This window comes from Pteropus alecto, unplaced genomic scaffold (assembly GCF_000325575.1).
Source record: "Pteropus alecto unplaced genomic scaffold, ASM32557v1 scaffold67, whole genome shotgun sequence".
Classification (NCBI taxonomy): domain Eukaryota; kingdom Metazoa; phylum Chordata; class Mammalia; order Chiroptera; family Pteropodidae; genus Pteropus; species Pteropus alecto.
The window spans coordinates 8,373,204-8,386,961 of NW_006441061.1; the positions used below are offsets into that span (position 1 = coordinate 8,373,204).

The 13,758-nt window shown below is 61.8% G+C and overlaps 1 protein-coding gene and 1 long non-coding RNA gene across 2 annotated transcripts in view; both read left to right on the top strand.

Annotated features, from left to right (window-relative positions):
- Positions 1-1,096, top strand: part of LOC112484766 — a 1,748-nt gene extending 652 nt beyond the window's left edge. The window contains exon 2 of the long non-coding RNA XR_003048169.1: positions 434-1,096. This is a non-coding gene — a long non-coding RNA (uncharacterized LOC112484766). The remainder of the gene's footprint in view (positions 1-433) is intronic.
- The window catches only part of VAV2 (vav guanine nucleotide exchange factor 2), a 135,923-nt gene that overhangs the window by 14,754 nt on the left and 107,411 nt on the right, over positions 1-13,758 (top strand). The window lies entirely within an intron of this gene.

Here is a 13,758-nt window from a genome sequence, read left to right on the forward strand (position 1 = left end):
CTTGGGTTGATTACTTTGGTCTGTGTTATTGCTATTGATCTGGGAAGCTTGAATCGGAAACAAGCCTGGCGGGCTCTGTGGGGGGTGACGGCCACCTCCTCCAGTTCTCAGCAGGGAGCATTGCTGGGCCGCTGGGTGGCCGCTGGGCGGCCGCTGGGTGGCTGCTGGATGGCCGCTCACGAGCCAGCCCTTCCCCCGTCTCGGAGGGTCACCAGACTCTGCCCCTTGTCCCACCTGTAGCGAGGTGGGCTTGGCCCTGTGCGATCAAGGGCGTGTCAGTTTCTCAGTTTTCTCCTGGTGACACTTTAGATTCATCGGGTGACCGTGCCTTCTTGCGAGGTGGGCTTGGCCCTGTGTGACACTTTAGATTCATCGGGTGACCGTGCCTTCGGTGTGGTGAAATGTGGCATTTGTACGCTCTTGTTTTTAACAGCTGCCTGGGGTCTGGACGGTCTAGAGTTGACACCCCCACCCCTTGCTCCGTGATTGGACGCCCATCTTTTTATGACGTCTGTCCCGATTACCCCGCCCCGGGGATGGCCACTCTGCAGGCTCCCTGCGGAGAGGCCGGGCTCTGCTGGCCGACCCTGAGTGGAGGGCACCTTTCCAAGGCCAGGTCTGAGGCAGGGGCCCCTCCCCTAGCGAGCCTGGGCTCGTGAGGCCGGGGGACCCCTCGACCCTCCCCGCACACCGGTCCTCACGCTCCTGCCCTCTGACCCTCCTGGGTCATCCTGGGTCATCAGGCCTGGCCGCTGACTGCTGAGGGTGGGGTCCCTGCCCACAGCCTGGTAATGAATACGCGGTGAGGGAACCTCTGGTCACCCAGCCTCCGGGCGCCGGGTCCCGAGGAAGCTTGTCCCCCTTCGTGTGTCCCCCCGGGGTTTGCACAGGGCGAGTCCGCTGTGAGCTCAGGGACAGGCCAGCCCGCCGTGCAGCCTGGTCCTGTGCAGCCTGCTCCTGTGCGGGTCCTGCTACCTGTTTCTGCACCATTTGAGGGGCCTCTGCTCTGGGAAATAAATACTCTGACCCTTAAATAGTTCACAGGATCTTCATCGGTGGGAATAATCAATACGAAAATAAAAGTGACCGCCAGGGACGCTGTGCGATCACATTCTTTATCGACTAAAGTGGACGAAACATCTAATCTCTGGGTGGAACCGAGCGCTGCGGGCTGTGCCCTGGAGGAATAAGACCCGATGGTGGAACCGGCCGTGGACCAGCCTCAGGCGGGCAGGACGGTGGCCGGAAGTGCGGGCGAAGCCTGACCCCTGGAGTCAAACCGCGCCATGTAACAGGTGTCGAAGCAGAGGAGGGAACTTCGGTCGAAGGAAACAGCGTCCGGGACAGGGAAAAATCGGCGTCACGCAGCGGTCTCTAGAAAACTGTCCGAGGCCGTCGTGGACCGAGCAGAGCTTATCCAGCTGCTGCGTCCCGTTTCCTCCGTGTTGCTAAGGCCGTCACTGGACCGTGGGTGTTCCCGGCGCCTTGCATGGCTGGCGTGGGCGGGGTCACTCTCCTGACTGCGGGTGGGGAGGCGGGCCAGGCAGGCACCCCGGGCACCCCGACCTGCAGTGCTGGGGGACGATGAGTGTTGGCGATGGAGCCCACTCCCCACGCAGACCCTCTGCAGAGAGGACACAGCCCTCGTGGCCCGGGGTGGGGGTTGGTCCTTTATCTTCATCCCTTGCTCTGTGCCCCGCGGTGTGTGTTGGAGCCTCTGCTCCCAGCTGCCCGGGGGGACAGAGAGGGGCCGGGGGACAGAGCTGGGTTGGGAGCCTCCCCCGAGTCTCCCGTCTGCTGCTCCCCCAGTCTCCGGCACCGGCGCAGCCTGTTGTGCTACATCCTTGCCCAGCCCCTGACTTCTGTGAGGCCACCCACCAGATGGATCAAGGGCCACTCAGGAGGGGGTGTCCCAGGACTGAGCCTCCAGGAGATGGGGGGCAGTGCTGGGGCTCTGCATGGACCCCTGTGGGATGAGGAGTCAGGCTGGGGGTCTCTTCTGGGGAGTCCCCCTTTCCCCCTCTAGGCCTGGGGGTGGGTGCAGAGCGAGGGGGCGGCTCAGCGCCCTGCAGCCTCTGAGCGCCCAGGCTGCCCTTCCGTGCTCCTTCAGACGCATCGACGTGTGGCGTGTCAGTTCCTGGATGGCCTTCGGTGGCCTGTTCCGCGAGCAGCTCAGGTGTAATTTGTCCTCGTCTCTTACAGAGCGAGGTGCTGCTGGCTGAGTTCTCCAGATCTGCCGGCTTGGGGTCGGGAACCGGAAATGGAACCCACTGCCCGTGCCATCTGTGGGGACAGCAGTCAGCCACCGGGCTCGCTGGGCCCTGCTGCCAGTTCCCTGCTAAGCTGGCGCGTTGGCGCTGCGTCGGGAAGGGGGAGGGCGGCTGTTACAGACCCCTGAGCAGAAGTAGCCTCGTGGCCCCTGCCTCAGTGTGGGTCTGGGGGAAGGGGTCGGGATACACGCTCCCTCGGAGACCTCACCCCAGGTCTCCCGAGGCCTCACCAGCGCGGACAGGGGATTCCAGACCTTTCGTGGGGTCTGCGGCCTGGACACCAGCATTCGTGGACCCCGGGTGTCATCAGAGGCGCCCGGGCCACCTCTGGGGGCAGAGCCGTTTAGTGAAATCCCACCCTCTGTATTATGGCGGGAGTTCCCAGTCACTGCCCTGGGCTCCTCAGCCCTCTCCTGTGGGTTCCAGGCTCGGGGGCTGGCTCAGCCCGCCTGGAAAGCCCCCTGGAGAAGGTCGGGCGGGGCGGGTGGGCGTGTAGAGGTCTCAGTCTGGGCGCAAGAGGATGCCGCTCCCGCAGCTGCAGAGGTGAGTGAGGACAGCCCCTCCCCGGAACCGCCCTGGCGCCCTCCGCTCCGCGAAGCCTGCTGGCCCACCTCTCCGGGACCCTGGGGGCAGGGAAGCAGGAAGGCGGATGGCGAGGGCGAGGGCGAGGGCGAGGGCGAGGTCCTGCTCTGCTGTCCTGCTCTGCTGCCCTGCTCCCCCCTCCTCCGCAGCGTCTGCCCTCAGCCTTGGAGCCCATCCGGGTTCTGAGCCTGGGACTGCTCCCCTCCTCTGAGCGTGGGCCTCCTGCCTCCCCGTCCTAGGGCTCCCCCAAGGCCAGCTGGAGCTCCCCACTCCCCTGCTTGGTGCTCCCAGCTTTCCTCCCACCCTGTCGGGGCCGGCTCTGGGGGACTCCATCCCCTGGCCTGGCCCAGTGGGGGCTCCGCTCAGTGCTACCGATGAGGAGCCTGTCTTCCCGAGGGACTGGCGGTGACCCCACAACCTCCTGGGTCGGAACCCCTGGTCCCCGGGCCAGGACCCCTTCGTTGAACAGGGGGTGTTGTAGAGGCAGGTAGACAGTGTCACCTGGCTGGGCTGGGTCGTCAGGTCCACCGAGGCAGGGGGAGCCCCGCCCTGCCCTTCTCTGTGCCCATCGGCACTAGCTGGCTCCTAGTGAAGGGAAAATTAAGGCGCCTGACTTTCCCTTCCCTCCGTCAGACTCTGCGGCCTGACTTTCTGGCGGGAGGAAGTCATCGGCAGTGCTGAGAGGCAGAGGCAGGCTGTGGGGCGAAACTTCATAGAGCCCTGCTTCAGGTTGGGGCTCCTCTGGCCAGATCTCGGCGGGGCCTCCCGCACGTCCCCTCCCCCCGCCACCGCCTCGGCCTCTGTCCGGTGGTGGAGGCCTCTCCAGGGACCTGGGGGAGGCAGGGAAATACTTCCGTCTCTCATGAGTTAGAATCTACAGTGCAAGATGATGAAATTCTCTGGAGACCAGAACATTCTCATCTCATCTCCCCACGGCCCAGTGACGATGGCTTTGAACAGGCAGGATGTATGCGCGAGGCCACAGAGGGGCAGCGCCCGCCGCCCGGCTCTCGGGCCCATCTGGGGCTCTTCCTGACGGCCTGGGGCTGGTCGCCCGCTACTCTCCACGTGTGCCCTGACAAAGGGCCGCAGCGGAAATGTATTCTCCCGCTTGCCTGGGCAGAGGTCCGAAATCTGGGTGTCGCGGGAGGCCCCAGGGCCGGCTCCTTCATGCTCTTCCCGGCTCCCGGGGCCCCGGCGGTCCTTAGCTTGTGGCCGTGTTACCACCGCCGTCTCTGCCGTCCTCACTGGCCTCCTCCGTGGGGGTTCTGGGCCGCCCTAATGCAGGGTGGTTCCAACCCGACATCTTCACCTCCGTTACATCTGCAAAGACCCTTATTCAAATAGGGTCAGATTTTGAAGTTCCAGGAATGGTGACGTTGGGCGTCTTTGTTTGTTGTTTGTTTGTTTCTGGAGGTGGCGGTGCACAGTCTGACCCACTGGGCCTACTTCCTCTTTCTTCTTTCCAGACATTTTCTGGGTGTTTGGTGCGTACCGGCCCTGGGCTCCCGGTGGGGAGAGAGTGGGGTTCAGGCCCTGCGGGATGGCTGAGCTGGAGGATGGAGTGTGACGGGGCTGTGGAGACGTAGGGATTGAGGGGCGGGCGCCCCCGGGAGTGGAGAGGTCTTGGGGAGTAGGTGGCATTTTAGCTGGGCAGAGAAGGGTGGACAAGAGGTGGAGAAGGTGGACGAAGGGGAAGCCTGGCGAGAAGCCCAGGAGTGGGGCCGGCGGGGCCGCTGGAGGACGAGACGCGTGGTCGCAGCTGTGCCTCTGGCTGGGCCTGCAGCTGCCAGAGAGGACAGGCCCTGGGCCTGGCAGTCATGGCGGGCGACTCTCGAGTGTCCCTCATCCAGCCCGGGTAGAGGAGGCCCACCAGCAGCAGGGTCTCCCTGGCACCTCTGGGTTGGCCATCTCGGTCGGTGTCGCGCTGAGGAGGCTGCGCCCTCTGGGGCTCTCAGCCCCTGCGCGCCCGCCCCGGCGGCCCCTTGGTCTGCAGCTGGTGGGCCGTCCCTGGTTCTCACCACCTTGGAGCCGCTCTGCTGCCTCTCACTTCCTTTGGCAGCCTGGCCCCTCCTCCCGAATACAGCCTGGGGGAGCCCCGCGTAACAGCCTCTTCTGTGGGCGGGGAGGGGGGGCGGGACAAGGGCATGTGCCTTCCTGCTTGGTGCCCCCAGGCCTGGCACAGAGTAGGGCCTGACGAGCTGTTTGAGTGAGGGATGAATGAATGAATGAATGAATGATGAATGAAGGTGGGTGATGGGTGCCCTGGGCTTTCTGAGGCCCTCGTTGGCTCAACCATTTCCACTTGCTGGGGCCTGTCCGAAGGCTCTTGGACCGTAAATGGTCGTGTACGGTGGCCCCGCCACCATGCACCCTCTAGCCCGGAACAGAGACGTTCACTGTCATACAGATGTCACAGTGAGACTGTGACACAACCAGCATGCCCGTCAGGAGGGGGTCGGATGAGGGACGTGTGGCCCAGGCCTCAGGGACATCCCCGTACACCCAGAGCAGAGCGTGGGGGCGGGGAGCGTCTGCTGCCAGGACTCAAGAACCGTGTATTGTTCCCAGAAGTCAGTTTTGTTAAACAAACAAAAAAAAAAGTGCAGAATCAAAAAGCTGGACGGGAAAAGTAGCCCGATGGTAAGTGGGAGGTCACGCAGGTTTTATTTTATTCCGCCCTCCCCCTTATCCGAGAGAGGTCGTTTCTATATTGGGAGAAAAGGCAAGAGTTTCGTCCCCTGGAGTGACGTCCTGGACGCGTCTCCCGTTCACCCTGGACATCGCCCGCTGGCAGCTGGTGCGGGGGGAAGCCCTCGGTGCCGGTCTGGGCCCTGGTCTCGCCACCTGGTAGAGTGGTGCCGGTTATTCCAGCCCAGAGAGCAGCAGAGGGCAAGGCCTTCCTTCCAGAAAGGCCAAGGCGGGAAGACTGCTGCAGCGAGCCCTGGCCGACCGCGGGGCCCTGGGTCCCCCCACTCTCCCCAGCAGGTGAGCCCCACGTTCCCCCTCCGCCGTGAGGACCGCCCTCTGGTGCACCCTGAGCAGGTGGGGCCCAGACTGGAGCTTGGCTCCCGGGGCTCGAATACCAGCTCTGGCTCAGCTGCCCTGTGCAGAAACAGCTGGGGGTGTTTCCTGCTGCTGCCCTCCCCCTGGACGGGCTCTGTCCCCAGTCCCAGGCCCCGCCCCCCACCCCCGGGTGAGTCTGCAGCTGGGAACATTCCTGACCTGCAGTTCAGGGGACAGAACCCAGCTGCTTGTTGGCAAACAATGGAGCCCAGCTCCCCACTCCCCGAGCCCCTCCACTGTCTGCCCTCGGAGCCCGGTTCGGCTGGAATTTCCAGACAGTACGGCTTCTCCAGTTGATCTTCACTCCCAGGCGATTTCCTCAGACACTCGCCAGACACTTGCGGTGCTGGCTGCTGGGCTGTGTTTTTAAGACATTTATGGGACCCACTTGCCCTAAACCCAGTCCAAATCGAAGATGTCTTTTGAAGAAATCCCACGAGTGACGCCTATGCACTGGAAGAGTAAAGGCGAAGTTCCCTGATCGTGCCCCCCGCAGACGCGTCACCCTTACTTCGGGGGTCCCAGGCCCACTGTGCCCATCGCCGGGGCTGTATTTGCTCCTCTTGAGAGGGCCAGAGACCCTTCCCGGAGGCTGGTGGCTGAGAGCAACCCGTGGGAAGGAGCTGGGGGCGGGGCGGGGATGGACACAGGGGAGCCCCAAGATGAATCACGTGATCTGTGGCACGGGACCCATGCCAGGGGAACATGGGAGGCCATCTCATTTTCAAACTAGTATTTTTTTTATTGTGGTAAAATACACATAAAGTTTATCATCTTAACCATTTTAAGTGCGCAGTTCAGTGGTTATTAAATCTAGTCGCACTGTTGGGCGCCCACCCCCACCCTCCATCTCAAGAACTTTCTCATCTTCCCAAACTGAAACTGCACCCATTAAACACTAACTCCCACCACCCTCCTTCCACCCGGCACCCACCATTCTACTTCCTGTCTCTATGAATTTGACCGAGTACCTCAAATGAGTGGAATCCTACATAATTCGTCCTTTTGTGACTGGCTAATTTCGGTTATATTGTGTCCCCACGGTTCAGCCATGTCGTGGCAGGTGTCAGAATCTCCTTCCTTTTTAAGGCTGAATAATATTCCATTGTTCGTAGATCCCGCATTTTGTTTATCCGTCATCCACGGATGGATGGGTGGCTTCTGCGTCTCGGCCGGTGTAAATAATGCCGCTGTGAACATGGGTGCACAGAGATCTCTTTGAGACTGTGGTTTCAGTTTTTTAGATACATACTGTTGACCCCGAGGAGGGACGTACCTGCCAAAAATGGGCTCCTAGGGGTTAGCTGGGTCCAAGTTCACAGTCAAAAGTCTAGCAGCTGTCGTTTTCAGAGGCTACCCTGCATTTCAGGGAAAAGCTGCAGACCCACCCTCCAGCCTCCTGCACTGTGCTCCTCGGCTCAGGACCAACCCTCTAAAGGAATTTCTAGGCCTGGCAGGTGGAATCAGAGCTATGTCTTCATTTGCATATTTCCCGACCAATCAGAGCAGCTTCATATTGGCCAATCAGAGTGTGTGATTTTGACCAATCGGAATAGTGCCATTTCGACCAATCAAATTGTATAAATTTGGATCCCTCATTTGCATTAAAAATGGACCAATCAGGAACCAGGGTAGGCTCGCTCTCTGTAAGGGGCCTCCCCTTTCAGCTTGCTGGGGAGGCTGCGTCTCTCTGCTTTGCAAACTGTTTACCTGTATAAACTTTCTCCTTTTACCGCTCCCCAGATTGGGGACTCCTGTTGGCAGTTGGATTGGTGGCACCGAATTGTTGTCAGCAGTACCCGGGAGTGGAATTGACGGTTCACGAGGTGCTGCTGTCTCCCATTTTTTGAGGACCCTCCCATGCGGTTTTCCACAGCAGCGGCCCCGTCTTCCGTTCCCACCTTCCCGCGCCTCGGCGTCCTCGCTGACACTGGCTGCTCCCTGTCTGTTCGATTGTAGCTGTCCTAGCGGTGTGAAGTGGTCTCATCGGAACCAGTTGTTTCGATGAGAAACAGCCGTGGGGCTGCAAAACGCCCCTCCCCCCAGGACCGGGAGGGGCCTGCCTCCTCGCAACTCCAGGGACTGTGTTCAGGTTCACCGAATTGGGGAAACCGAGGCACCGAGGCACCCAGCATGCCTGCTCCGAGCGTGGTTGTGTACCTTCAGGGTCCTGTCCCTGGTGGCTGACAGCGGTGACTGAGGTGGGCCTGGGTTCTGGAGAGTTCCCGTGGAGCGTGTTGCACAGACATAGAGCAGGGGTTGCTGCTGGAGGCCACGGTGGCCTCTCTGAGTCTATGGACAGGCCGCAGTCGGATTGGATCGACTTGAGAACAGCTTTCTTCCCCATGTGGGTGGGGAGAGAGGTGACTTCAGAAGCCAGACCTGAGATTTAACGTTTAATGGGCGTCCCTTATGCAGGAGAGGCCGGAGGGTGGCGGGGAAGTGCCTGCTGTTGGCCTCAGGAGCTGGATGTCACCTGGCTCTTCATGGAGGGTGTGGCTCCCCATGGAGTCTTGACAACCTGGGCCGGAAGTGACGCGTGAGCGTTTGGGGCATGAATGAATGGTTGACGGACCGAAGTATTGAGACCCTGAAGGGACCGGCCTCCTGATGGGTTGGAGACCCTGAGGCCAGTGTTTGGAGAAGCAGGGCCCTGGCCTCTGCACCCCGGCCTGACAGTGTCCTGGTGGTTTCTGGTCGTGTGGGCATCACGGGGGCAGCAGCAGGAGGAAGGGCCTTCCTCTCCTCACGGAGCTGAACTAGCAAACGCAGCGTAATGAACACGACGGGCAGGTGGAAACGCAAACGTCGACGCCTCGCCCGCCACCTGCTTGGACTTCAGACCCCTCCTCACGGCCCCTGTCCACCTGCAGACGTGCTGGTGCTTAGCTTGTTGGCTTTATTCATCCTAACACAGCACCCCCACCGGCACCCCCACCCCAAAGCTTTTCTGGGACGCTCACGTTTATTCGCTCAGATTTCTCCGAGCACCTGCTTCTGCTGCTCCTGCCCTGGGCACTTTGGGTCCTGTCGACACCTGGAGAGATGCTTCCTGAATCCCCGTGGCGCCTGCGGAGAGCGAGGCAGCCGGAAGGGCCTCTCCGGATCTGGACTGTGCGTGAACGCTGCTCCTTGCTGGGCCTGGCTGGCCGGCTCTGCAGCAGCCTCCTGTCCCCACATGGTGACAGCGCTGGCTCAGCAGCCTTGGCCATGTGTGTAGGGACGACAGGCCCTCCGTGGGTGGCCCAAGGATGGACTAACTGACGGATGGATTTTAGCTGTGATGTCTCTGGTGGGGAAGCCAGCAGTCCCTGGGGACCCCACCTCTTCTCGGAAACCACCGCGAGCCGGGAGATAACGGAACGTGAGATTTTATTGTTTCTTCTCGGAATGCTGTGCGCCGACCGAGGAGGGGCTCCCCGCGAGTGTTGCTGTGCCGCTTCCGTGACTTTCCGCAGCATTTTTGGCACTTTGGAGGAGGACGTGTCCTGTCCCTTGGTGTTCGTGGTGGTGATAACTTAACAGCACCACGTGCGATGTGTGGGGTTGCCACACGTGAGAGATCACGTGCACGATGGGGTCGTAAGAGGTCATGGGGGGTTCTCAGCTGCCTGCAGATGCTGGCTCCGGTCCGTAGGTGAGTTGAGGTGGCTTTCATGGAGGACGGACACCTGGGGCATGGAGAACCACGGGCTTGTTTTGGTCCCCTGATTTTGGGGTGCTTGAGCCAGGCTCCTCGTAGAGAGATGGAGGCAGCTGTGGGACAGGCAGGTATGGGGACCAGAGATGTGTGGTCAGCTTGGAGCCGTAGTCATGAGAGGTGCTGTCCCCAGAGGGGGCGTGGCAGGGTAAGGGCTCAGGATTCGAACCACGTGTCTCTGCCTGAAAGCTGACTGGGTCTTCCTGAGTCCCGCACCCCTGTGCAGGGGTGTCCAAAGCCGGAGGCGGGTGCATGAGGCCTGCAAGAAGATGGGGCCGGGGCGCAGCCACATCCCGGAGTTCCCATAGCCGGGAGCCTCTGGGGTCCCTGTTCCCCAGAGAGCCCCGGGTCAAACCTGGGGGGTCAAAACCACATTTACCGAGGGCCCCAGTGTGCCTGGCCTGGGGTCCAGGGGCTCCCAGCCGGGTGGGGCGGCCTGATGGTGGCGAGCTGGAATGGCAGGGAGCAGAAACCAGACTGGTGCCTTAGCGTCTCATCAAAACCCACTCACTCATTTATCTATCCATCCATCCATCTGTTCGTTCCTCCCGTGGGTGTTGGCATTGGCTGTGGTGTTGAGGTAGGTCACAGAGCAGGTGGTTCAGGGCGCAAGGGCTGACCCTGACCAGTGGGCGACCTCGGGCCGCCGTGACCCGGGAGGGCCGGCTTGCCCTGGCTCTGGGCGTGGAGGCGTGCTGCCTTCCCGTTCAGGGGCGACACCTGCGTTTCTCTGAGATGTCCGTGCAGCAGGAGGGGATGAGAGCCCAGCTGAGCCCGGGGGCGGCGTCTGGAGTGTGCCAGCCACGAGGGCTGGTTCGGCTTTGGTTTCGGCAGGTGACAGGCAGGCCCCAGTAGGCTTGCGTCTCTGGAGGTGTCTCATCCAAACTGCCCTGGAGAAGAGAAGCTTGGAGGGCGGGGTGCTCTGTGTCGACCTTGAGGCCACTTCCAGGAGGAGGAAGAGCTGGAGAGAATGGGGTGGCGGAGGCAGCGGCAGCTTCGCAGACGGCTCGGGGCCAGTGTGCGTGGTCTGGCTCCAGGCTGCAGACGGGGGAAGCGGGGCGTAGGGTGCCGGGGAAGAGGGCTCCGCACCAGGCAGCGGCCGAGCTCGTCTCGCTGAGCCGTGCCCGCCTGGAGGCGCCGTGTCGGAACCTTCCAGCGCTCAGAAGCCGGCTCAGGAGAGATGGCTGCACAGAGAGCCCCTAGGAAAGCAGTTTCCTGCTGGCTTTGTAGAAAACCTTTGGTTTGACCCTGACCTTGACGTCTCAATAATGTGGGCCACTGTTTATCCCTTTGGCTCAAACAGGCCGTCGGCCGGAGCTTCGGACCTTTTGAGCACTGCTGGGAACAGTTTCCTCCAGGTCGGGGAGGAAGTCGCGTCCTTTCCTCGGACCGCCGTGGGCTCACGTGGGGTCCCTGCCGCACCCCATCTGTGTTCTCTGAGCTGGGGACCCTGAGCAGGGTCTGGCGTGCAGTGGGCTCCTGCTGTGGATTGAACAGGGGCGCAGACTTGGGAATGAAGCGCCCCAGCTGCCCCCTCTCTGCTCACACTCCAGCCTGTACTTTTCCAGGATTGTTCTTCCTGGTGAATCACCGCCAGGTTCTGGTGAGGAAGTCCTTGAAGACCAGGATGTGGGTAACGGTTCTGTGGCCTGGCGCCCGCGTGGCACAGCCGGCTCTGCGTGGCGGCCAGCGTGCCTCCTGCTGGAGAGCTTGAGCTCCTGACCTTTCCGAACCTGTGTCCCATGTCACAGGAGAGCCCCCTCCCCACTTCACGATGCCAGCTGCCTGGAGCACGTGAGCAGGTGGCCCCACGCAGCTGTGACCTCTGTGGGAGGCTGTGGTGCGGGGCGGGAGGGAGCCCACTGGGTGAGCACAGCGGGGCTAGGGGACCATGGGCACAGTATGATGTGAGGCCCAGAGGGTGCCAGGTGTCAGCATTGTGTCTGCAGCATCCAGAGAGCCTGGCCACCGTCTGTGAGCCTAAGGGGGCAGGGGAGTGGGCGGGCAGGAGGCAGAGGTCTAGGCCGAGATCTCCCCGACGTGGATCAGGACATCCTTGAGGGAGGAGGGTCCAGGGTTGGGAGTTTGGGGCCGGGAGGCTTGCTGAGGCTGGGAGTGGTCTGCCGTGGAGAGACCCCCTCTTTAGCAGCGAGGAGGCGGTGTGCTCCGAATCACGCTTTGGTGGTCATGCCTGGAGCCCTGTGCTCTCGGGGCGGAGGAGGCACCAGCGTCATGAGCACCTTCCTTCCTCCCTGTGAGCTGGGGTTAGAGGGGCAGAGAGTCACAGCCCCAAGGACACCCGTGTGGCTCTGTCTTCGCCCTAGAGCTTGGCCCAGCGCCCTTCAGTGTTGGTCCCAGAGGGGGCTTGGCTTCCCCCATTCGTCACTTTGGGAGTTTCTCATGGAGGTGTCTGGCTTAGCGGCCAAGACCACGAGAACTGGACCGGGCCACCTGGGCCCTCCCCTCCCAACCTGTCCACTCGGCGGTCCCCAAGCCCTTTCTCCGCCTGTAAAGTGAGAATGTGTTTGTTAGGAGAACGGACCGGGCGACGGGCATAGGGGTTTAGTGCAGTGCCCGGCGCCGGCCCAGCGCTGCCCGCCCGCCCAGCGATCGTCGGAGAGAGCAGAGAGACCGTCCGAGGCTGCTGTGGCGCATCCGAGTGTTAGACTTAAAATGCTGCAAACTTCACCGAACGGTGAAACAAGACATGTAGCTGACTTGGTCCTTTCTGGGTGACAAAACATAGTGGCCTTGGGTTAAGCTGCGGACAGGACAGCAGGCGGAGGGCATGGGCCTGCCACCCCGGCGCGGCCAGCCCCTGGAAGCCCCGCCCCCCTCCCTGAGCCAGCTCAGGGAGACCCGAGGGGTGCACAGGCAGCTCCGTTTGCCAGTCGGCCGCTGGTGCCGGGTGAGCTTCTGCCCATGCTGTTATCCGTTCGTAACCGAATCCCGACACGCCTTGGACGGATCCCCGCGTGCAGCGGTGATGGCGTTGGCTCCCCTGGGGCCTCCCGGCGCTTAGCGCAGGGGCAGGCAGGCAGCTCCGGTGGCCGTGGCGCCGGTGTGGGTAACCGTGCAGGCTGTGCGGGTCCAGCCGGGATCCGCCTCCCAGGCCTCGGTTCCTCGTCTGCGGGACGGATGGTACACGGCCGAGCTGCCGGGCGCGCGGGCCCCGACGACAGGACTCACGCGTGCGGTCGTGGCCGTGGCCACCCCCAAGTTCCACCTGCCTGCTCGTTGGGGGCAGCGGTGCTTCTGGGAGTGCAGTGGCCATGTGAGCAGACGCAGCTGTTTGGGGGGGGGCCCGATGCCTCTCAAGCCAGCGTGGAGCAGCAGGGCGTGGGCGCGAAGGGGGGCCGATTCCGGGATGTCAGCTAAGGACGTTGCATATTGAGCCCCTACTGTGGGTCATTGTCCAGGGCATTTGGGACCCAGGGGGAGGAGATGGGCTCACCTTCTGTCCCCATGGAGAGTCTGGCCAGCTTGGCCTCTCAAGGCCACCTGTTTATTTACCCCCAAGGACCCCAAATTTGAAAGATCCATTCCGGCAAGCTGCCCCTATTAAATAATTATAAGCCGTTTTAAACGTTTTTTTTTTGGAATGAGCATGGCATAAATAAAACAAGAAATTAATTCATTTTCCCATTTTTTATTGATCAAAGACACGGTCAGCTGCCAGTCAGAGCCTCTGATCGGCAGGCCTCAGTGGCTTGGCCGCCAGGGGTTCGAGTCACTCTGATGGCATGGGATTTGTCACCGTGAAGCAGTTTGAGTGCCCCTCGTGGAAATATTTCGAGAAAATTCATTGTGTCTGCGGGCACTTTCTGGAGCCCTGTTGTAGGGCGTGAGCTTCAGACGCGGAGACCCCACCTCTCCCGGACAGGTGCAGAGGTCTTAGAGGATCCTGTCCTCTCCGCCCGTCCGCCTCCGGGGTCGTGGGTCCAGGGCTCTGTCCTGCAGCTGGGGGAGCGAGGGGAGCTCGTCACTGCCCTGTGGTCTCGCTGGCTTGGCCAGGAGTGCAGAGCCTCAGACATGTCATCTCCTGAGGCCTTTGACTGGCCTGCTGTCCGTCCCCTGGCCCTGGGGCAGCATCTTGAGGGGCTAGGCTGGTCTTTGGAGTTGTGGGAGGTGTGGAAGGGG